Below are 24,770 nucleotides of genomic sequence, written 5' to 3' on the forward strand. Positions count from 1 at the left end.
CACTTTCTCCAGCTTTTCGAATACAGTAGTTCCTAGAGAAACACACTGTAATTACTGGATTTGATGCTAGATAGGGGTTTGTCAAAGTGGAGTCCACAGCATTTTTTATCTTCTCAATATCCATATTTTTGCACTGTCATTCGTTTTTAAATATTACCAAACATATCTTTTTTAAATAGCAGATGAACAAGTTTACTGTGGATAAAACAATGTTTTCAGGTTTGACCAAAAGTTGAACTGTATGAGTATCACTACGCTAGCAGATGAAATACGCACCTGCTTTCAGCCATTTTGACACTTGAGTGGTTTCACGGATGGGATGGAGGCATTTTTCGAAAAGAGGTGAGTTTTGGTGAATGTGGATGTCTTGCACATGGTTCAATATGGATGTCCATTTTGCCGCTCTCTCTGGCCCAGTGCTGGATGAACTCGCTGTCCAATAGACATGGTTCCTGATAGAACGTATCCATGGCCTCAATTCTTCACATTTTTTACCTTTGGCAATCTTCTCCAGTTGTTTTGAAATGCCTACAGTTTGGAAAACAAGATTTTCACAAATTATAAGAACAGTAATTGAGTGGTTACTCAAGATGTTCAAATTAGTGAAATTAAAAGAACATTAATTGAAATGCAATGTCATATTTTTGACAAATTGATTTTCACATTATTTTTACGATTTTAATGAATGGTAATTTACTTTTCTCCAGATGCCACACGTCATAATATTGCGTGACGTCATTATCCTTGAGGTATTTCTGGATTTGTGGATGCCGATCAGTCACAATGCATTTCACAGTCACATTTATTTGGGCCAAAAGTGCCAGGCTGTCGATTAGGCCCTGCTTTTCCATCGCCCAACTCCCACCGACTTGGTTACTCTGTTAAAACAGAACACGTTTGTATGTATGTACTGTATGTATGTATGTATGTATGAATATCTCTGCACATGCAGTTTGTACTAACCTGTACCAGTTGGACATCGATGACCTTGTCCACAGCCATGTTCATCATCGTGTAGCTTCCATATTTGGCTGAGTGGCCTTTGTACAAATACAAAAAAATATATATTACTTTTTGTATGTACACATATTATGCCATCTACAATATCCAAATGAGACCATATGATATGACATTCAAAGGATTCACCTGGAGAGTCTGCACGCATGTCACCACCTGCTATGATGCCATTAGGTGAAGCCTGGCACTGTGCGAGCAAGTCATTCTGTGACTGTTTCCATGCGTAAACTATGGCTGGCTCAACATAGGTTTTGGTATGCCGGCGGAACGTGCGGTATTTGTGAAGCGCCACGTTCATTTCATTGAATACCTGTTTGAAGACATAATGGACACGGAGCCAAAATTATATATAGCCTACTCATAGTATTGTGCTTATATAAATATAATCATTTTTACACATAGATACTCGGTGTGCACAACTGTATTTACCCTTTCGAATTTAGAAAAGGACTCTCCAGCGATGTATATGGCAGCGGAGAGCTGTATGTTACCAGCTGGAATGCTTCTGATCATAGGCTGGCTCCTCCAGGTTCTGACCTTCTGGTCGCAGTATGTGCATGTCTGCTCCACGGTTATCATGGTCCCTCTAGTCTTGGAGGAAACTTGAGAGGGACGCTGGCACAGAGGACACTCCTTGAACAGCTCCATAAGGCAGCTACCATACACAATATATTTCTTCTCCTTGTGGTGTGGAAGGCCTTCGGCAACCCTATACACAATAACAAATAGTAACGTTTTATAAGCCTTCACTTGACATTTATTATATATTACTATTTTTCTCTGTGTCAAGCTTCAACAAAGTCTATGCAGTCTATATTTACTCAGTCACCCACATGCACCCACCCACCAATACATCATGTAATCAATGTAATACAGCTAAATATTAGATAACTGACACACAAGATTTATCTCTAAACCAAGACTAGAGCGTAATCCGATCTCAATGGAATGTTGCCACCAAGGGCCTGCCATATATAGTATTAGATACTGTCTCAATGCAATAACAACTAGTAAATTGTGTATAAGCCACTAATGTTCTGTTCACCATACACTCCTACATTAGGTCTCTGACTGATATAGACATCATGCTTTTTTGGTAGCTTTGTGTTACTCACAAATTGTCCGCTGCCACAGACTTTTCAGCCTCTGACATTTCAGCCAGAGAATCTGCAGGGTTATAGCTAGGATCATCATCTGCAGCCAGAGAAGGCTGAGATAAAGATTGTTCTGGGTTGAAGCTAGCCTCATCATCGTCCACTTCCATTGCCGAAGCACCAGCAATTGGTGCAAAAATGTCTTCATCCTCATCCTCTTCCAATTCCAAACGAGGTCTTTTAGCTGGTGGCTTCATTGGGGTCGACTTGATGGTTGGTCCAAACTGAGGGGGATGCGAAGCTTCGGATGGAATGTCTGTCTGTATACCTGATGGGAAAAAATAAATAAATACATGTACAAGATATAAAGTTAAAACAGTTTAACACATTTAGGAGGAGGGAACCCATTTTTTTTGCCCTTCTAGACAGGAACCCATTTTGGGGTAGTTGTTGCTGTGTAATATATATATATATATATATATATATATATATATATATAGCCATAGCCAGCCTATGTAACACACATTGATCTATTATTGACTGATGTGTTGTTCTGAACCTTGAAAGCAGAAGTGTTGCTGGAACTGGAAGAATAATATTAATTATATTACCATGTAAGAAAGTATTTAAAAATGTGCACACGCATGCACACTGACACACACACTGACACACACACACACACACACACACACACACACACACACACACACACACACACACACACAGTGTGTGAGTATGTATTCACTTGGGTTATGAGCTAAACTAAAAACATCCACATTATTGTAAAACAATAACAACAGCAACAACAGACTGTTGCACTGCAATAACCAATAAAGTAGTAAAATTACACTGAAAACTTACATTTGCTCCTGAATTGTGTCTTTAGGGTTCGTGGTCCTAATTGAGTGCCCATTGTTCTAATGGTGATGGGGTCAGTCTGGCAGCCAAAGTCTCTGGTCAAATTTTGCACAGATGTTGTTGGTACTGAACCTGCATGCACTGGTCTGGGCTGAAATGTAAACAGACCGAGGTCAGGTCGTTCAGATTAACATATGTTATTTATAATAAGACTATCATTGCATGTACTAGTCTAGAGGGATGGTAGCCACATATGTGCCCTCTCCCTACGAGCGTAGGGAGAGGGCACATATGGGGCTAGAGGGATGGACAACAATATGTATTCTCTATTCAACGTAGTCATACGGGCAACCGTTGGTAAACAAATGTACTCCTGCACTCTTCTCACCCCACAAACACGTCGATATAAACTTGTGTAATGTCATCGATATCATACTCAACTATAGCCTGTCATTATTCACCATACTTTTAATGTGGATTCTATCACACGATGCGTTGCTAGCCCACGGTATCGCATTACAAGAAAAATAATGAGCACATGCAGTCTACACTGCATGTGCTCATTGGTAAACAAATATACTCCTGCACTCTTCTCACCCCACGAACACGTCGATATAAACTTGTGTAATGTCATCGATATCATACTCAATGACTATAGCCTGTCATTATTCACCATACTTTTAACGTGGATTCTATCACACGAGTGTTGGCTGCGTTGCTATTCCACGGTATCGCATTACAAGAAAAATAATGAGCACATGCAGTCTACACCAGCTGTCGCACGCCACAACTCAAAGATTAATAATAGTCAAACACAAAGCTAATCAACACAGACGGGTCGTACTGGACTATAAATTAAAAGTAGGCTACCAGAAGCACTTCGGAGTGCTGGCTATTGCATTTTTACTGTGAGTCCACTTCATCAAACAACCAACGTCGATGTTCAAATAGTACTGCACAACAACTTAACACAAAGCATTGCGGTATAAATACTTACAGTTGGGATTGGGACACGAAGGCTTGGTATTGCTCCTGGGTTCAATGAAAGTTTGGTAGCAAATCCACTCTGAAATTGTCCGAGATTAGAAAAACTTTCTAACCCTAACTTTCTTTATCTCTAGAAGCCATTACTGAAACAAACAGAGTCGCGGTCAGAATGGTGGAGGAGGAAGAAGAGAGGAGAGGAACGAGGGGAGGGGAGGAGAGGGGCGGGGAGGAGAGGAGAATTGGTAGGCAGGGAGCAGAGGAGAGGAGGCGGAGGTTTAGCGGTGTCATACGGATGACACCGCCGTCCAACCCTATGAGCCGTTTTTTGCATAATTATTCGCAAAAGTCCAGACAGCAGAGAATACACTGAATGTTAAAATGTCGTTTTTTTTTGGCAAATTGATGTCAAGACACCCCAAAAAACACACAAAAATCAACAAAAATTTGTTTTATATGTCACAATCCCTTTAAGAGAGGGGACCAGAACTGTAGAGAGGGGACCAGCACTGTAGAGAGGGGACCATAGCTTGAGTGTGCTGGCATGTGCACTGAAGCCTCTCCAACTGATCCAAAATGCCGCAGCTCGCTTGGTCTTCAACCAGCCAAAATTCTCACATGTCTCCCCCCTGCTCCGCTCCCTGCACTGGCTCCCGGTCGCTGCCCGCACAGAATACAAAACTCTGATGTTGGCATTTAAAGCAACCAAAGGTATGGCTCCCCCATATCTTGCCAGCATGATTGAACCCTACAAACCCTCCCACGCACTCAGATCAGCCAACGCAGGGAAGCTGGAAGTACCCTCAGACTTTCAGACTCCATCATGGCCCATAGCACTTACACTACCCCCCTTAGACAGCACTTCTTAGACTTATATAGCATTTGAAACAGACTTATAGCATGTCATGTAGACAGCACAATAAGTGCATTGTATGTAGTCATAGCACTTCACAGTATATATGTACAGCATAGTATAGCATATATGTATAGTTTATATGTATAGTGTCATTATATAGATATGTTCTAGTTATAGTTTATATGTATAGTGTCATTATATAGATATGTTCTAGTCACGTTCTTAGCTTACGCATGTTTCGCGATAAATGCATTTTACATATGTGATGTATTCCCATGCTTTTTGTTCTTGCTTAATGTAAGTCGCTCTGGATTAAGAGCGTCTGCTAAATGCCTAAATTGTAAATTGTAAATTGTACTGGTGGGAATGCAGGGATAGGGGCTGAAACCCCCCAGAGCTTTCTTCGGCTGCTGGATCAGGAACAGGGCACAGGGAGTGGGTCCAAAAGGCAGAGAAAGGGGCTGAAACCCCCCAGAGCTTTCTTCTGCTGCCTGGACAGGAACAGGACAGGAACTGGGCAGAGTCAGTGGGTACAAAGGCAGGGAAAGTGGCTGAAACCCCCCAGAGCTTGCTTCCACTGCCAGGACAGGAACAGGGCAGAGGGAGCTTGTCCAAAAGGCAGGGAAAGGGACATAGAACCTGGGGCTGAAGAGGTGTTGGACAGTCAGCTCTTCCACAACCAGAACCTCTGAGGAGTGAGGTCGGAGCATCACAACCAGGACTTCAACTTGCCCCCCAACATCCAGTAGCTGGAGCTTCAGACGTCGACTCAATTCGACACCCCAATACCTCACCAGGTCTGGACAGGCTGTGGCCAGGGTGCTGTCCGCTGGGTCCAGTCTGGTCGAGTCATTCTGTCACGTTCTGGTGGTGTGGTGAGGACCCAAATGCAGGACAGCAAGGCAGGCATAGTTCAAAATCCAATATTGGAGATTTATTACAAAAACTGAGAAAACATCACAATCACAAACTAACACTGAACATGAAGTGACACCAAACAATGACTCGACAAGGACTGACTGGGGAACAAGACTAATATACACAAGAGGGCTGATTACACATGGGAAACACCTGGGGAAGACAACCAAAGAACTAGAAAGAACCAAAACAACTAGAACACAACATAGAAATACAACACCTAGACAAGCAAAGTCTGTGACTGTGACATCCATAAAGACGAGTCACGTTGGTATTAACACACGGACTCTGTTGATGTATTCTGGGAAATGTAGTTTATACTAGTTATATCCAGCCCGCTGTAGTATAAACAGAGAATCTGTTACATTGTGTTTACTTCATTATATATATTTCAGGGTACATGATGTGTGTATATGATATATGAATATGTATATGTATGTTTGATTATATGTACTGCATAGTGTATATTCAAGGAATATATTTATGCCAGTTGTCTTTATATTCAGCAGTTATTCGGTGAGAGTGAGTGAATATATTGTAAAAGTATATTGCAATAACATATTGTACTGTTTATTTGTAATTATTGCATTGTGTATTCAAAAGAATATTCTTGTAATACTGTTTATTTCCTTAATTTTCCAGGTTTATTACCTGTTGTCTGCTTTGGCCTACTGTGGTCAGAATAAATAAGACAAACACTGAGTAATGACATTGTGTGCTGCCTGTCACTAGCCCCTTCGGAGGGCTTCAACCAGAAAACTCCGAACATCTAGGCAGACTACATATAGGCCGTGAGCCAGGACCCCAAATCTGGGGTCATCGGTACCATTGGGCCGACTAAGCCTCATAGTGATTTTTGGGAAGGTATACATGTCTAGAATTAGAAAATATGTGATAGCATTGCAGTGGTGGTAGCTTTCTGTGTGTTATCACTCCGTTTATAACCACATGCCAAAACACTATTTTCAAAATCCGAATGAAGTATTCTACTTCAAACTGATGGTTCTCTCTCATTATTGATCATTTATCTTTGAAGAATGGTTGGGATACAGCTCAGACAATATATTTCTCTGAAAAGTTGTTAAAATTAGCATATCTAGAAATATTGTAATTATCTATTACAGGAGAGAACATGAGATGTACTTGTTTTCATGAAAGATGTAGCACAAAGGTTCCTAACATAAATTCTAAGGAAATGTTTTATGAAATTCAATAAACTAAATTCTAAGGAAATGTTTTATGAAATTCAATAACCTAAATATAGTGCAAGTGTACAGTGTAAGTAATGCATAAGATAACTTTCCGTTCACCAATAAATACAGTACCTTAATATTACCTTTTAGTCTTCTATCTGTTCAATACTAAACCTAATAATGTTGTTTTTTGTTTGTTTTGATTTGTATTTGGGGACATAGAACAATTTTAGCTTGGTTGCCCAAACTGGCAATTAGCATAATCCAAAAAGGCCACTGAGCAGCGAGCAGCTCATTGCATTTTCATACTGTATGTATAGAACTAGAATTTCGCGGGCCTTCGGCCAGCTCATCCTAGCTTGCACGCGTCGCCAAGGGGGGCATACTCATGCTGTACTCTTCTGTACTGTACTCTACTGTACTGTACTGTACTCTACTGTACTGTACTCTACTCTACTGTATGGTACTCTACTCTGTACTGTACTGTACTGTACTGTACTGTACTGTACTGTACTGTACTGTACTGTACTCTACTCTACTGTGCTCCCCTGTACTCTACTGTACTCTACTGTACGGTACTGTACTCTACTGTACAGTACTGTACTCTACTGTACTCTACTGTACAGTACTGTACTCTACTGTACTCTACTGTACGGTACTGTACTCTACTGTACAGTACTGTACTCTACTGTACTCTACTGTACGGTACTGTACTCTACTGTACAGTACTGTACTCTACTATATGGTACTCTACTCTACTGTACAGTACTGTACTCTACTGTATGGTACTCTACTCTACTCTACTCTACGGTTCTGTACTGTACTGTACTGTACTGTACTGTACTGTACTGTACTGTACTGTACTGTACTGTACTGTAAGCGAGTTGCAGTGTTTTTTTTTGTAAGGATTTCACTGCGCAAAGAGTGTAGAGTGTCGGTGTGTATAACACAGAGGATGTTAACGGAGGAACGCTCCCGAAAGGGTTAATGCCACTTTTCTGTTGTATAAGTAAGATGCATTCCTGAAGCTATTTTTTAAATATCAGGTCAATTTCACATGTTGAGGTCAGGTCAAGGCTAAATTTGACCTATGGGAGAACAACAAATAGAAACAACTTGATGAGCGTTCATGATTCACTTAAAAAAAACTGTCAAAAACATCACAAGAACTGGTATTTGTAATAATAGTATAAAGGCTCATTCATAGTCTGGATTTTCGGTGGTGAGGTGACCACCAAACTACAACATAATGTCACAAGCCGCGGTGAAGAGCAAACCACCGCCACCGCCCCAGCCCTTCTCTCTGTTTTGACTCACCACCGCTCAACATTATTTCAGCTCCGGTGGTCACCTCACCACTGGAAATCCAGACTATGAATGAGCCTTAACACACTATGATAATATTTATCTTTTGCAACTACATTCAATATCTGTAAGCTTCAACTCATAATCAGGATCATAAAATCAACCCACCACATGGCCCTATCCCTCCTGACTGGCAGCATTATCTTTCCCAAATCCTGGTCTAACTCATCGTTAAAATCCTCTTTATCAACATTTCTCATTTGTAGCTTGAACATTTCATCAGGTGTCAGATCACCCTTAGCAAAATGTGGATGTCCCATCCAAATTGTGTGACATCAGCCAAATGAACTTTCAAGTTGAGCTTGGTGGTCTGCCACATTCCACTTGGATATGAGGTTGCACAGGACTGTCCCATTCTAATGCTCTGTACTTTATACTATAGGTCCACCCGATACACCCCAATACACCAACAAGACAAGCACATCAGTTTATTCACTGAGCATGCGTATCACCCTGCATCAGGGACATAATGATGCCTGCCTCATCATGACCAAATGCAGTATCCATCATCATCATCATTACAAGGACCACGGCAGTGCTTCTTTCCTCTATTCAACAATAGAACATCACTTTGGGTTTGGTATGGACACCATCTTGGATTTGGCAATACATAATTACCTGATGATAATTTCACTTTCACTGATTCAGCCACATTCCTTTAGCCCTAAAACCCCAAATAATGATTAATTAGTACTAGTTTTATATAGCCATTTTAAGCTCCTGGCAGCCATATTGGATTCCATCTCGAAAATGGCGCCTTTCCGGAACATATGTATATATTCCTAGATTTTCAGTATATTCTTAAGCATGCCTAGAGGTACCAGAACCAATTGGAAAAACCTTTGCTATAATTTTTTTGGGCGGTGTATTACTATATGTTTTTCATATTGACCATGTAATTTCCGCCTAGTGTTATAAAATAAAATGCATGATAGCACTGATAAAGCTACCACTGGTGCAATGCTATCACATATTTTCTAACTCTAGACATGTATACCTTCACAAAAATCACTATGAGCCTTAGTCTGCCCGATGGTACCGACCAACCCCCCTGGCTCACGGTCTAATATGAGGCCTTTTCAAGAATGGATGCGGTCTCTGCATATTCCTACCAGCCGCCGACATCAGAAAGTCAGAGTGACGGCGAGGTGCATTCAGGCACTCAAATGGTGGGAAAACAGAGTCACACTTACAGAAGGAGTCCCTATGGGGATAATCACCTCCAGGAAGGAGGTATGTCAGTATGTCGGGGTGGGGTGCCACTCTCGACGGAATGGCAACCAGGGGGGTGTGGGACGGCGCTCTGAGGAACGCCCACATCAACGACCTCGAACTGATGGCAGTGTTACTGGCACTGCGCCAGTTCGAACCGTTTATTCGTGGCCGCCACGTCCTAGTGAGGACGGACAACACCACTACGATGTGTTATATCAACAAGCAGGGCGGACTCAAGTCCAAGACTCTGCATCTACTAGCCCACAGGCAGGTCACGTGGTGCGACAATCACCTCCTTTCGATCAGAGCCTGTCACGTCCCAGGGCTCCTGAATGCAGGAGCAGATCTGCTATCCAGGGGCCAGCCCCGCTATGCGGATTGGTCTCTCCACCCAGAGGTGGCCGCTCAGCTATGGGACAGGTTTGGCATGGCCAAAGTGGACCTGTTTGCATCAGAGGAGAACACAAAGTGCCGTCTGTTCTTCTCCATCAAGGGGAGCTCGTCACTGGGACTGGATGGACTGGATGCACTGGCTCACGAGTGGACGCGGGGTCTGCTTTATACTTTCCCTCCCCTGTCACTAATACGACCCACCTTGGACAGAGTGAGAACTCAGGGCCTAGAGGTGGTTCTCATAGCTCCGGCCTGGGGGTCGTGGAGGGCAGAGATATCCTCCCTCCTAATACGACCAGGCGTGGCAGCTTCCGCTACGGAAGGATCTGCTCACACAGGCGGGATTATACGAGATTTTTCACCCTTGCCCTCAGACCCTGGATCTATGGGCCTGGTCCGTGAAAGGATCAATTTAAGTGCGGAGGGTTTGCCCCCGAACGTGATAGCCACAATTCAGGGGGCTAGGGCCCAGTCCACTAGGAATCAATAGGTGCGCAGGAAGACCAGGCCAGGAATTGCCATTCCAGGCCTCGTTGAGAACGGTTCTGACTAGCTCTATATACCTTGAAGTCCGTATATTAGCTCTATATACCTTGAAGTCCGTATATTAGCAACTAGGATAGGACTTAGGCCAGAAGTCATGAGACGTTTGGGACCGTCAGTGGTTAGGCCTCGGGGCACATAAGATGACATGGTTCATCGGCTCCTTAGATAGGAACAGGGACCATTTAGACCGGGGGTCCATTTGGTCCCACCTCTTATAAGTCATTAGGTCGGTGACCTTTTGACCTCAAAATTGTTGTCTCATAAGGGACGTGACCATCACGCCTGTGACGTCACAGTCCGGGGGGACACATGAGGACGGGTGCGTTCTTCAGTGATTTGAAGGGAGTTTATTAGTTCTCCCTATAGTGAATTGATTCACGAGTAGACTTTAATATAACTGGAGGTTATGCAATAACCATGGTTATATAAAGGATATGAGTGAATCAATTCACCAAATTGCCCTTCTAGCTTGTTAACGGCAAAAGGAGAAAGTATTACCGAATGACGCCCAGACGGCAGCGCAGGTACTTATGCCCTCGGGGGAGGGACTTGCACTGCGTCATGACGTAAAGCCCGTTCTAATACCATTAGAACGTGAGTGTATAAGATTTCTTCTGTCTTACGTCCAAGAATGGACATAACCCATAGTGAATTGATTCACTCATATCCTTTATATGGTTATTGCATGTGGATGGGGCTTCAGCACCAAGGACAGCGACAATCATTGACAGCAGCATGTTATGTGGATGGGGCTTCAGCACCAAGGACAGCGACAATCATTGACAGCAGCATGTTATGTCGATGGGGATTCAGCACCAAGGACAGCGACAATCATTGATAGCGGCAGGTTATGCGGATGGGGCTTCAGCACCAAGGACAGCGGCCATTATCTGATAGCAGCAGGTCCCTCCAAATGTGTCAGCCAGAAATCACAGTGCATGTCACATTGTTCTCAGAGCAGTTACATTTTTAAGATCGACAAGATGTGCATGTGTGGGGCAGATGAAGAGGTGTGTGGTAATGTAAGCAAGACACATCTGTTGGGGATTGACGATGACGACGGTGAAGATGGAGACCCTTCAATTTAAATGTGTTTTCAAAATAATAAATAAATAAACAATGTGATAATTCTGTGACCATTTCTCATGTTGTTCTATATATATATGCAAATTACGCTAATTGGGCTAATTTAAAGGGATAGTTCAGATTTTTTTTAAACACGCCCACCAGGAAATAAACCTAACCAACGTTTCTATCCCTCCGTTGCCTTATAAGGACGTGTTAACGTCTCTCTCCCGTCCCGCCTGCTATCACAATTACCTCGCGCATTAGGTAAGCTCTCAGGCCCACGGTGGCTTATATGCAACACACACCCAAACGTAGCTCTGTTTCAGTTTGTTTTATGATGTTTGGTGTCTGTTACCTGTACAATATCACTGCATGAACGCCCGCTATTATGTGAGGCCTGCGTCCTAGGACCAACCTGGCTCCGCTCCGCACCTAGTTGACAGCTCTGCAGATGTGACATTCACCGCGGACCCTTTTTGTTTTATTAGGCTAATGGAACTCTTGCCAACTTAACCCACGGGTGTTGGCATAGGCCTTCGCCCATGCCCACACAGGCCCGTTGTCATTTTGTAATTTTATCCCGATTGTACCTGAAAGGGGTTTCTCTATCATAACATAATAAAGCCCTGCGGCTGCCCTCCTCGCCGGATCGTCGCCTGATTTTTTGTCCAGAGAGTGTTAACACGTTGCATGCCGCACCGCCCTCTCTCGTTGACACACTAGCGTTCCATGCACAGCGCCCTACCCCCGCCAGAGCGTGTTCTGGTCCTTCCCACGTGTCCCGCTGTGATCCGAGTGGACCCGGGCTTCTCCTGCCTCCGAGGTGAGTTGTCGGTCTCCGTCTGTCACACGTGTGCCTGGCACGCGTGCAACCTGTCGCCGCCTCTCACCCCGACATGGCCTCTGGTGAGGTCTTCGACGAATCCGACCCTAAAAACTTCTACCTAAACCCAACCTGACTGTAGTTACTATAACCTCTCTCTACATTTCACCTAAACATAACCGCGAGCAAGAGTGTGTCGCGACTCCGTAGACTTTAAATCACATGACCGCCTTAGTCATTCGGTAACCACTAACCCTCCTCATAACACCACAACCGACGCGATGTACACTTCTATGACCTTAACAGTCCAGACCTTCTGCCTCTCACCGTCTGACCCATGTCTTGTGTCTTGTCCTGTCTCGTCTTGTCCTGTCCTCGCCGCGGCATGTCGTTCGGTCATCTCCGCGTTACCTAGGGCTCGGGCTTGTACCCATCTTCCCCCTCAATAACCCTCCAAATACACGCCACAATAAACCCATTGGTTCGAGACTTCACACACGGGAACTTGGTACTATCCCACGTGAGGCCACTCTCTTGAGTGAAGCGTCCAGTTGTATGGCCCAGAAATGTTTCGAGACGGAGAGAAACTGCTGATGATGAAGTCTCACATTGTCACCCATTCGGTCTCTAAATGAGGTCTGTGGGTCACCAGCTCTGCGAAACCTTGTCTAATAGTACGATACCCGCCATGCGTTACTCCGTGCCAAAACGCGGAGCTGAGCGACCTTCAGAACCTTCTAATTAAACCTAAACAGAAAAAACACTAAATGGTCTTCCTCACGGAATCACGAATGCATGGATTTTGCATGCTTTCCTGGACCACACGATCGCACTCGGTCCTCCTTCGACCTATCCTCTATGTGTACCTATATGTATTTTTCCCTAGCTTCAGGTGATCCCGGACCTCCTAACCATTAACTCCTTTCCTCCTCTATAGGAATGTAAGACCTGACAACAGGCCACTCTTTTGCTATTCCTAAACATTTTCCTTTTCCACAACAATACCCCAGACACAACCACATGTCTATCTGTATGGCCGTCTCAATTTGCACACAATTTTGCGGTCGGCATCGTCTGCGCGGCGGGCCGCTTCTCATGCCAGGGTGCCAGTAACGAACGAAGAGGCTGCAGTCGTATCCGATGAGGAGAGGCACGGGGAGCCTGGGTATCACCCCTGCGGTTACCACGGCATCGCCCCGTGGGGTCTGGATCCTCAGTGTGGCGATTGGATAGTGATGCACATCTCCATGTACACAGGTCACTGGTATGGTTTCTCCCGAGAGGGACCCCGCCAGGTCCGCTCGTACCAGCGTCACAGCACTTCCTGAGTCTAGCATCGCCTGGGTGTCTAGTCCATTGATCTTCACTGGCAGGCTGAATTGTAGGCCTCGTTGGTGGCTAGTATGTAGGCAGGGGCGAGGGGTCTCTGATGCCATTATCACTTCATTTCCTCTTGCCCTCTCTGGGCAGGCCCAGGCGATGTGGTCCACTTTTCCACATACGTAGCAGTGGCGGGTCTGCTCACTGCGGGCGGGGCCACGGTCCCGGGGCTGAGTGGGGGGGCCGGGGCTCGGGGTCTTCCTCCTACTCCGTCCCGGCCGGTCATCACACGTCTTCTTCTCTGTGCGGGAAGGTTTCATTAACTCACATGCTACTTGCCAATTCTCAAGCAATTCACTTAATCTCTCTACTGTAGATGGGCATACTTGTGCAGCGTATTTACGGGCATCGGGCGGCAATTATCTAATACATTTGTCAATGGTGGCTCTGTCAGGGGCGGAGAGCTTACCGTGGTTCCCCAGCCATCGGTTGGAGATGCGCGACAGCGCCGCCACTTGGGCTCGGGGGGGTAGTGCGGTGTCATACGACCAATCATGGAATTTCTGTGCCCGGCCAGGCAGGCTGTCTCCCTGACTGGCTAGTATTGTTGAGTTAAAACTCATAAATGGAGCATGAATCTCATAAATGGAGCTGGATCTTCTACAAGACACCTCAGACCTCTCAGACAACTACATCTCCCAGAGTGCATCAGCTGCAAGATGGCTGCTGGTGCTCATTTGCCTGATTGAACACCTGTTAAAGGCTGCTGGTGGTGGCTGTCAAACAAATATCAGACTACCAAAGATGAAGGTCTACCCATGAGCTCTACCTCCAAAGACGCCAATGGTCGGTTATGTTTGTTCTACTTACTTTGTGCTTAATGTGGTTAAAAGTCTGGCCTAATAGGCTAATTGTGTGTAGAATTAAGTAACTTTCAGTTTGGAACTTGCAGTATAGCCTCAATTTGTTTGAGTTTGGATTTTATTTGTTTGAATTTAGAAAAGGCAATTTGGACAAAGTTAAAGATGTTAAAACCTTATTTACATTACTTAAGAATTTAAAGAACTACTACAACTGGACAATGTACCATGTTTAAAGGTATGTTAAATGCCTAGTTGGCTTAGAGCTGATCTACAAGCTCAAAGTTTAGTTTCCCCCTAAATACTTATTACATTTAAAATGCTTGTTTCCTAACTTATTCAAGCTTAAAGGTTACAGTAACCTGAAATGTTTAAATTAAAATGACTTTAATATTTTGATTAAAACGTTGACTTAAATAAGTTAATTTAAGACTTAATTTAGTGTAAAACACTTTATTGTTAAAACACTAATAGTTAAAGACATGTGATTAGTTAAAAATATATTTAATGTTTAAAATCAAGCATGTTTAAAAGAGAACCTATTGTTTTGAAAAGATGTTTGTTTTTGATGTCTTGATTGTTTGACATTGTTGTTAAACCTTATTTCTTTGTTTTCAAAGGTTTTCAACCTAATTGAAGATACCAACCAGTCAACAAACCAAGCAACTGTGGATAAAAAAGTTGACCTGAGTTATAAAAAGTTGACCTGGGATATTGGAGTTGTTGTCATTTTGGAGTGGAATTGGGGTTGACCTACAGTTGAAAACCAAGTGCTAGCAGCTGGAGGACGAGGATGAACGGCTTCGACCTGATACTGCTGACACGGAAGGATAAAGATGGCTGAAGTGGAGACGGTCAAAGAATTAAAGAAGGAGAGGACCACGGCAAAGAGCCGCTTCACCAAACAAGCCAACCACATTTCCAGGGGAGCAGACGCCATGCTGAGCTGATTGATGAGTTCAGCACACTCTCACTCTGTCATAGAGCAGTGCTTGAGACAAATGATGATTTCAGGCTTGGGCTGAAGTTAAAACTGAGGACGAAAAGGCAGAGCTTAACGAGCAGCAAGAGGACGACCTCAAAAATACTTCAAGAAAAGCCGAAACAAAGATGGCAGAGATCAAAGACATTGTGCAGTCAACCCTGTGGTCCAAATATGGAAGATATGAGCTGGAAACTGCTATTGCTGGAGCTGAGAGAGCAAGTGACGCAGCAGGACATGTGCCAGTAAAAAGTGAATCTTTCGAGTGCTATGAAGAGCACCTGACCCTCTCAGATGAGATGAGAGATGAGGCCATCTCTGCTATGTCCACGTGGGAGAAATGGATACCTGTGGAAAGCATTGATGGAGTGAATGCGAGGCTCGAGGGCCTAGGAGAAACCATTCTCAGGTTGAAGATGAGGAAACCTCAGTTTGCAGAGGCACGCAGCCTGAGGATTGCTGAGCAAGGCACAAGAGTCATACCACCCCATCCGACAACACCAATGGTGAGGATAAAGCCAACCACCCTACCTACCTTCTCTGGCGAAAAGAGGGAATATCACCGATGGAGGAAAGATTGGGAAAGCCTGCAAAGGCTGGGAGAGCCATCCGGATCCCCTGAAGTAAAAAAGATTCAGCTCTTGGAGAGTGTGGAGGAGAACATCTCCAAAGACCTTAGACTTTCTACCTACACTACAGCCAAAGACATATTCAGAGTCTTAGAGAACAGGCATGGCAACAAATCAAGCATCACTGTCGAAATCCTAGAAGAGCTCGACAAGATACCACATGCAAAAGGGCACCAGCCAAGAGAGGTCATCGACCTCATACAAACTGTGGAGAAGGCTCTGAGTCAGATCTCACTGAATTGGGGAACTCTGGGGCCATAAATAACCCACTTGTGATCAAATCGATTGAGAGCAAGTTGCCTGACTTTATCAAAAGAGACTGGTTGATGTTCATGGTAGATCCCAGGAACGATGTCACAGCAGAGAACCATTTTGACATGCTCTTGAAGTATTTGAAGAACCAGGAAGACATACTGGAGAGGCTTGAACAACTCCGAATTGTGGAGAAGACCGACAAGCCAGATCGCTCGGACAAGAAGAGTGAAAGAAAGTTTGCCTCGACAAAGAACACAAGGAGACAAGAGCTTGGCGGATGTGTTGTCTGTGGTGACAGTGGACATAACAACAAATTGTTCTTTTGCCGGAAGTTCAAGGGACTGGAGCTATCAGAGAAGACGGCTGCCTTGAAGAAGCTGGGAGCATGCAGGAAATGCCTCGGATGCCATGACGGAAATGCATACTGCAGAGACACTTTCCTATGCAGAAATGCAGACTGTAAGAAGGGAGGAAATGCCGCAGACCACCATTATATCCTCTGCCCAAAAGGAGAAGTCAAGCCACGAGGGGAAGAGAGAAGGGGACCAAGAGACAGCAACAAAAGCAAACTCACAGAGGAACAAGAGTCGTTCTTGTCTGAACTCTCCCCAGAAATGGCAGATCGAGGCAGAAGGGCTTTTACCAACAAAACCACAGTGTCACTCAAAACCTCAGGCCAGTCTGAACTACTGCAAAGAAATGGTCTCTCCGAGCTTCCTGTCATCATGATGCTGATGAAAGTCACTGCAAATGCTGGTCAAAAGATTGGGACATTGATTGACCTGGCGTCCGATACAAACTACATCACCCATAAGGCTGCCGATAGACTGGGGTTGAGAAGAGAGAAGATAACCTTGAAGGTGGACACTCAGAGATACCTCCTCAAGGTTAGAGTGAAGACTCCTAAAGGCACTGAAAGAGCTCATGAACTGGTCTGCTACGGCTTGGATGAAATAGCCAAGGTCCATCAAGTGATTCAACCAGAGAGGTTGCAGAGATTCTTCCCGGAGGTCAAGCTTGAAGAGCTGGAAAGGCCAGAAGAGGTTGAGCTACTCATAAGCCACCGAGAGGGAAGACTCGCTCCCCAGAGAGTAAAAGTAATTGGAGACCTTGTCTTGTGGGAGAGTCCACTGGGGAAGACAGTGGGCGGAGCACATCCTGATCTGCATGAAGAGGTGGACGTGGAAGCATACGGATCAAGAACCCACTTTGCTCGCTCCATGAGAACAGCAGCAGTCAAATATCAAGAGATCTCAGATCCAGGGAAGGATGATGCTCAGACCACATTCACAGTTGCCAGTAACCGTGAGTTCCTTGAGTGGCGGCACTGGGACAGCATCGGAGCTGCATGTGAGCCAAGATGTGGAGGATGTCGATGGGGAAACTGTCCACCAGGAGGAAAATAAATGACCCTGGCAGAGGAGAGAGAGTATAAGATCATTAAAGGAGGCCTCGCCTACAAGAAGGAGGATGCTCACACCCCATCTCCACACTGGGATGCAAAATATCCTTGGACCGTAGATCCTGCCTCTCTCCCCAACAACAAAAGTGCAGTCCAGGCTTGTTTCTTAAGGATGGAGAAGCAACTGAGCAAAGAGCCAGACTGGAAAGTCGCATATGCAAGCCAGATCCATGAAATGGTCGAACGAGGAGCAGCCATAAAACTCACCAATGGAATCATTGACAAGTGGGATGGACCAGTGTGGTATGTGAGCCACCTGGTGGCACCAAACCCTCATTCAGTGACAACACCAGTTCGTATTGTATGGAACAGCAGCCAGAAATACAAAGGCGTGAGCATGAATGATATTCTTCTTAAGGGACCAGATGTACTCAACCCTATTAGAGCTGTACTTCTACGGTTCAGAGAAGGTGTGCATGCAGCTCTAGGAGACATAAAGAAGATGTACAACTCTGTGTGGCTGGAGCAGCGTGAGATGCATCTACACAGATTCCTCTGGAGAGACAGCCCAGAAGAGGAGATCAGTGAATATGCAATCACCAGAGTCAACATCGGGGACAAACCTGCTGGTTGCATCGCTCAGTTGGCTATGAGGGAAACAGCAAGCCTGCCCAGCTTTGTTCACTTGGAAGATGAACGCAGAGTCATTGAAGAGGACAGTTATGTGGATGACCTCTTGACCTCCCACAATGACCTGGATCGACTCAACAAAATCACTGCAAAAGTTGAAGAGATTTTGGAAGCTGGAGGCTTCTTCCTCAAACCATGGGTCCGGTCAGGGCAAAGTGGGAGGAAAGGAACAGACAAAGAAGTCCTAAAAGAGGAACAAGGGAAAACCTTCATTCTCCCAAATCAAATGAGGGAAGAAGACAACAAAGCCCTGGGCATCGGCTACCAAGTGGACAAAGACAAGCTCTACATGTTAACCTCGGTTAACTTCTCCAAAAGGAAGAAAAAAATGAGAGTTGGCAAAGATCTTCTCAAAGAAGAGGTGAGAACCGAAACACCAAATCCACTGACTAGAAGGGCTCTCTTAAGCCAAGTAGCTGGGCTGTACGACCCAATTGGCCTAGTAGCACCGGTCAAACAGAAGGGAGCAATTTTTGTCAGAAAGGCATTCCAGGAGGGAGGAGGTGGCAAGCTGACCCAAGAAACCTGGGACCAACCACTCTCGGAAAGCATCAGGGAAGACGCCATACAGCTTTTTGAAGAATATGTGCAGCTTGGTCAGGTGAAATTCTACAGAAGCCTCACACCAGCTGACTGGAAAAGAAACCCTTGGGGCATCACATTCTCTGATGGAAGTGACAAAACCTTTGGAGCTGTGATGTACTTACGGTGGGAATCAAAAGCCAAACTGACACCTCTGGATCAAAAGGGAGAAGCTGTAAAAGCTGAGATCTGTGGAGCAGTCTTCGCAGCCAGAATCAGGAAGTATGTGGGAAAGCATGCCGACAACAAAGGCATCGTAAGAGATGTGCTTGTGAGGACCTTTCCCAGCTAACCTGTTACCATCACAAAGGCAAACGGCAAAGGAAAGCCCACAAGAGCAAACGGTGAAAAAAAAAAAAAATCCGCATAGAGATGTCAGACGGCTGGTCATTCTACTTCCTACTGAAGAACAACAGAGGCGTGAAGGACTTGAGTGACCTCTCTGTGGTTGAAAACCCAGGAGCTCAAGTGGGAGGTGTTGAGTTAAAACTCATAAATGGAGCATGAATCTCATAAATGGAGCTGGATCTTCTACAAGACACCTCAGACCTCTCAGACAACTACATCTCCCAGAGTGCATCAGCTGCAAGATGGCTGCTGGTGCTCATTTGCCTGATTGAACACCTGTTAAAGGCTGCTGGTGGTGGCTGTCAAACAAATATCAGACTACCAAAGATGAAGGTCTACCCATGAGCTCTACCTCCAAAGACGCCAATGGTCGGTTATGTTTGTTCTACTTACTTTGTGCTTAATGTGGTTAAAAGTCTGGCCTAATAGGCTAATTGTGTGTAGAATTAAGTAACTTTCAGTTTGGAACTTGCAGTATAGCCTCAATTTGTTTGAGTTTGGATTTTATTTGTTTGAATTTAGAAAAGGCAATTTGGACAAAGTTAAAGATGTTAACCTTATTTGCATTACTTAAGAATTTAAAGAACTACTAAAACTGGACAATTTACCATGTTTAAAGGTATGTTAAATGCCTAGTTGGCTTAGAGCTGATCTACAAGCTCAAAGTTCAGTTTCCCCCTAAATACTTATTACATTTAAAATGCTTGTTTCAAGCTTAAAGGTTACAGTAACCTGAAATGTTTGAATTAAAATGACTTTAATATTTTGATTAAAACGTTGACTTAAATAAGTTAATTTAAGACTTAATTTAGTGTAAAACACTTTATTGTTAAAACACTAATAGTTAAAGACATGTGATTAGTTAAAAATATATTTAATGTTTAAAATCAAGCATGTTTAAAAGAGAACCTATTGTTTTGAAAAGATGTTTGTTTTTGATGTCTTGATTGTTTGACATTGTTGTTAAACCTTATTTCTTTGTTTTCAAAGGTTTTCAACCTAATTGAAGATACCAACCAGTCAACAAACCAAGCAACTGTGGATAAAAAAGTTGGAAAATAAAAGTTGACCTGAGTTGGATATTGGAGTTGTTTCCTTGCATGTCATTTTGGAGTGGAATTGGGGTTGACCTAACAAGTATAGCATGTCTCAACGCTTGATAATCTTCTGCTTCATCAATAGGTAGGTCTCTACATACCAGTTGTGCTTCTCCGGATAAGAACGGTGTCAATATGGCGCCCCACTCTGCCTCTGGCCATCTCTCTCTGGTGGCCGTGCGCTCGAACAGGTCCAGGTAGGCGATGACATCATCCTCGGGGGAGAGCTTGGTGATTACGACCCCTGGTGGTCGTGGCTGTTCATTGTTCCTGGTGCCCTGTCTCGCTAGCTCTATCATGTGTGCTTGTAGTTCTGCCTGGTTGTGCAGGAGAACCGCGATCGCATTATTATGCTCCATAATGCGTGAGTTTCAGCTTGAATCAGTCGTGCCCGCTTTCTCCACCATATGTGGCGACTGATACACAACTCAGGAGCAGAGAGTCAGGTTTGACCATTCACTAGGTCATTTATTGGATATAAATCAGGAATCAGAAATCAGAAATTAACTTTGTCTCTTTTTCTTTGCAGGGGAATCTTTGCAGGGTCGTATTTCTACTCCTTTTCCATACTCCTGTACTCTGGTTGTTGCCCTTCCATTTCCATAGGCGGATGGTCACTTGTTCCTAGCCGGTTTCATGCACGCGCCTTTCGGCCACGGAGTGCGTGCCCGGTATATTGCCTGCGAGTGAGATACAGAGAATACACTCGTCAGTCTAAGGATTTCATCATATATCATAGAATGGTATTTGAAATAGTGGTGTCTTAGCTTACCGCCCAATGCTGCTGCCCTCAGCCTCGCCTCGTCTCTGGAGAGTGGATCTGTTAGAGAGACAGAGAGCTCGCCCCTTTATACTGCTTTGCTCAGGTGCGCTAATGAATGCAGGTGCTCCTAGTTGTCTGAGTTGATGATGAGGGATGTACCTGCTGTCAATCACCCGACCTAAAGGGCGGCGGCTTATTGGCACTCTCTGTCTCCCTCTCTCTCCAGAGCGGCGCTTGCATATTGGGTGATAACTAATCACTGAGACACCACATACCCCTCCACTTAGATTCTGCTTGGGGCCCGGGCTTTCCCCGGGTTCTTCATACTGTCTAGACAGTGCGTCAGCATGGGGGCTGTTACGGCCTGGCCTATGTTCCACCTTGAACTTGTAGTTCTGTAGTTCTAGGAACCATCTTGTCACTCGGGCATTCGTATCCTTGTTGCTGGCCTTCCATCTCAGGGGGGCATGGTCAGTGATGACCGTGAACTGGTGTCCCAACAAGTAGTATCGGAGGTGATGGATCGCCCATTTCACGGCCAGGCATTCTTTTTCCACTGTGGCATAGTTCTTCTCGTGGTCCAGGAGCTTCCTACTGATGAAGGTGACGAGGTGCTCGTCTCCTTCAATCTCCTGGGCTAACACCGCGCCTAGGCCCGTGCCGGAGGCGTCGGTGTACAGAACAAATGGCCGCGCGAAGTCGGGTGCCCTCAACACCGACTCCGTGCATAGCGCTGCCTTCAGGCGCTGGAATGCCTCTTCTGCCTCGGGGGTCCATTTCACATGGTTTGGCCGTTTCTGCCATGTCAGTTCATACAGGGGGGCTGCGATCGTCGAGAAGCCCTTTATGAACTTCTGGTAGTACGCCATGAGTCCCAGAAACGATTTCACTTGCTTCTTGGTCATGGGCTGCGGCCAGTTGCGGATGCGCTCGACTTTCCTCGTCTGGGGTTTAATACAGCCTCTCCCTATGGTGTGCCCCAGGTAGTCGGTCTCCGTCAGGCCGAGTTGGCATTTCTTCGCGTTTGCCGTCAGTCCCGCCTCTGTCTGTATGTCGTGGCGTATCCTGTCGCAGAGTTTGCCGTCTATGGCCTTCACTTGCTCACAAGCGCCTTTCAGATTGGGGTCTTCCCATTGGAGGGTAGCGAACTCTCCACGTCCTGGGGTGGGGCTGTCGTTGGCCTCGGGGAACTCGGCGAACGTCTCTTCGGTGTCCGGGGGGGGGGGCAAGACCCTCACCTCCCCAGGTGGGAACTCCCCCTCGCCAGGGAGCGACGTGTCAGAACCGCTCGTCTCTGCATTAGCTGCGTTGCTGTCTGTTTCTGCCGGGGGTTCCACTTCGCCAAACGTAGGGAAGGTGGCCCGTGGGGCGGCCGGCGGGCGTCGGATGTGCGGTCGGCGTCGTCTGCGCGGCGGGCCGCTTCTCATGCCAGGGTGCCAGTATCGATCGTAGAGGCTGCAGTCGTATCCGATGAGGAGAGGCACGGGGAGCCTGGGTATCACCCCTGCGGTTACCACGGCATCGCCCCGTGGGGTCTGGATCCTCAGTGTGGCTATTGGATAGTGATGCACATCTCCATGTACACAGGTCACTGGTATGGTTTCTCCCGAGGGGGACCCCGCCAGGTCCGCTCGTACCAGCGTCACAGCACTTCCTGAGTCTAGCATCGCCTGGGTGTCTCGTCCATTGATCTTCACTGGCAGGCTGAATTGTAGGCCTCGTTGGTGGCTAGTATGTAGGCAGGGGCGGGGGGTCTCTGATGCCATTATCACTTCATTTCCTCTTGCCCTCTCTGGGCAGGCACAGGCGATGTGGTCCACTTTTCCACATGACATCATCCTCGGGGGAGAGCTTGGTGATTACGACCCCTGGTGGTCGTGGCTGGTCATTGTTCCTGGTGCCCTGTCTCCCTAGCTCTATCATGTGTGCTTGTAGTTCTGCCTGGTTGTGCAGGAGAACCGCGATCGCATTATTATGCTCCATAATGCGTGAGTTTCAGCGTGAATCAGTCGTGCCCGCTTTCTCCACCATATGTGGCGACTGATACACAACTCAGGAGCAGAGAGTCAGGTTTGCCCATTCACTATGGCATTTATTGGATATAAATCAGGAATCAGAAATCAGAAATTAACTTGCCTCTTTTTCTTTGCAGGGGAATGCAGTCAAAGGTAAGTTTCAACACACGTTCATTTCTAGGTTAATAGAAGGATCTTCGTCGCTGGACTTCGTCGCTGGACGTCACAGGTAGGTTTGGATTACTTTCCCCGGGGGCTCGGGTAAGTATTCCTGAAAGGGATTCCACAGGTGAGTATACGGGATTTACACAGATAGTTTCAGGCCTATAGTAGCTCTTAATCTCAGTTCCTCTTCTCCCACAGGGGGGTATCAACAGGTCTAGCCAGACAGATGGATAACAGTCAATATGTGCCCTCAAAAGGGGGTTTCAGAGGGATAAGTATTTCTACTCAGCCTGTACTTGAGTAGATGTACTCCTTCCGTATACGCTGTGTACTGGGGTCGTATTTCTACTCCTTTTCCATACTCCTGTACTCTGGTTGCTGCCCTTCCATTTCCATAGGCCGATGGTCACTTGTTTCTAGCCGGTTTCATGCACAAGCCTTTCGGCCACGGAGTGCGTGCCCGGTATATTGCCTGCGAGTGAGATACAGAGAATACACTCGTCAGTCTAAGGATTTCATCATATATCATAGAATGCTATTTGAAATAGTGGTGTCTTAGCTTACCGCCCAATGCTTCTGCCCTCAGCCTCGCCTCGTCTCTGGAGAGTGGATCTGTTAGAGAGACAGAGAGCTCACCCCTTTATACTGCTTTGCTCAGGTGCGCTAATGAATGCAGGTGCTCCTAGTTGTCTGAGTTGATGATGAGGGATGTACCTGCTGTCAATCACCCGACCTAAAGGGCGGCGGCTTATTGGCGCTCTCTGTCTCCCTCTCTCTCCAGAGCGGCGCTTGCATATTGGGTGATAACTAACAACTGAGACACCACAATATGTAAATGCTGTAAGAGAATTGTATTATCAGGAAGAATGCCAGACATAGCTGTTGCAAACAACTTGGAGCTAGCAGCCATTCCTCCAGAGCTTTGCCAACTGAATGTTCTGGAAAGACAAATGACAGCATTAGACATCCCATTTGCCAAGATTCTCACTCTCCCTAAAGGCAAACAAGGAGCTGTACATGGTGCTGTGGTGTGTGTACCATCAAACGTGGAAACCACCATAAACGCCTTACCCAGAATGCTCGACTCATCTGGTTTGTACAGAGTGAAGCTGAAGCGACGTCTGCGGTACAAAGGCCATCATTTGTTTCACACTGTCAATGTGAGGAATGTAGTTTTGGCTCTGAGGAAACTCATCGAGACACACCCCGACTACAGGAACATCACAATCCGAGACGAGGACGCCATCAGTGGTGAAGCTGTGGTAGACCAGCTTGAAGAACTACCCGCTTCTGAACAGACGGCCACAGATGACGGCATGGACAGTTGTGATG

Source organism: Electrona antarctica (assembly GCF_951216825.1).
Source record: "Electrona antarctica genome assembly, chromosome: 16".
Lineage (NCBI taxonomy): Eukaryota > Metazoa > Chordata > Actinopteri > Myctophiformes > Myctophidae > Electrona > Electrona antarctica.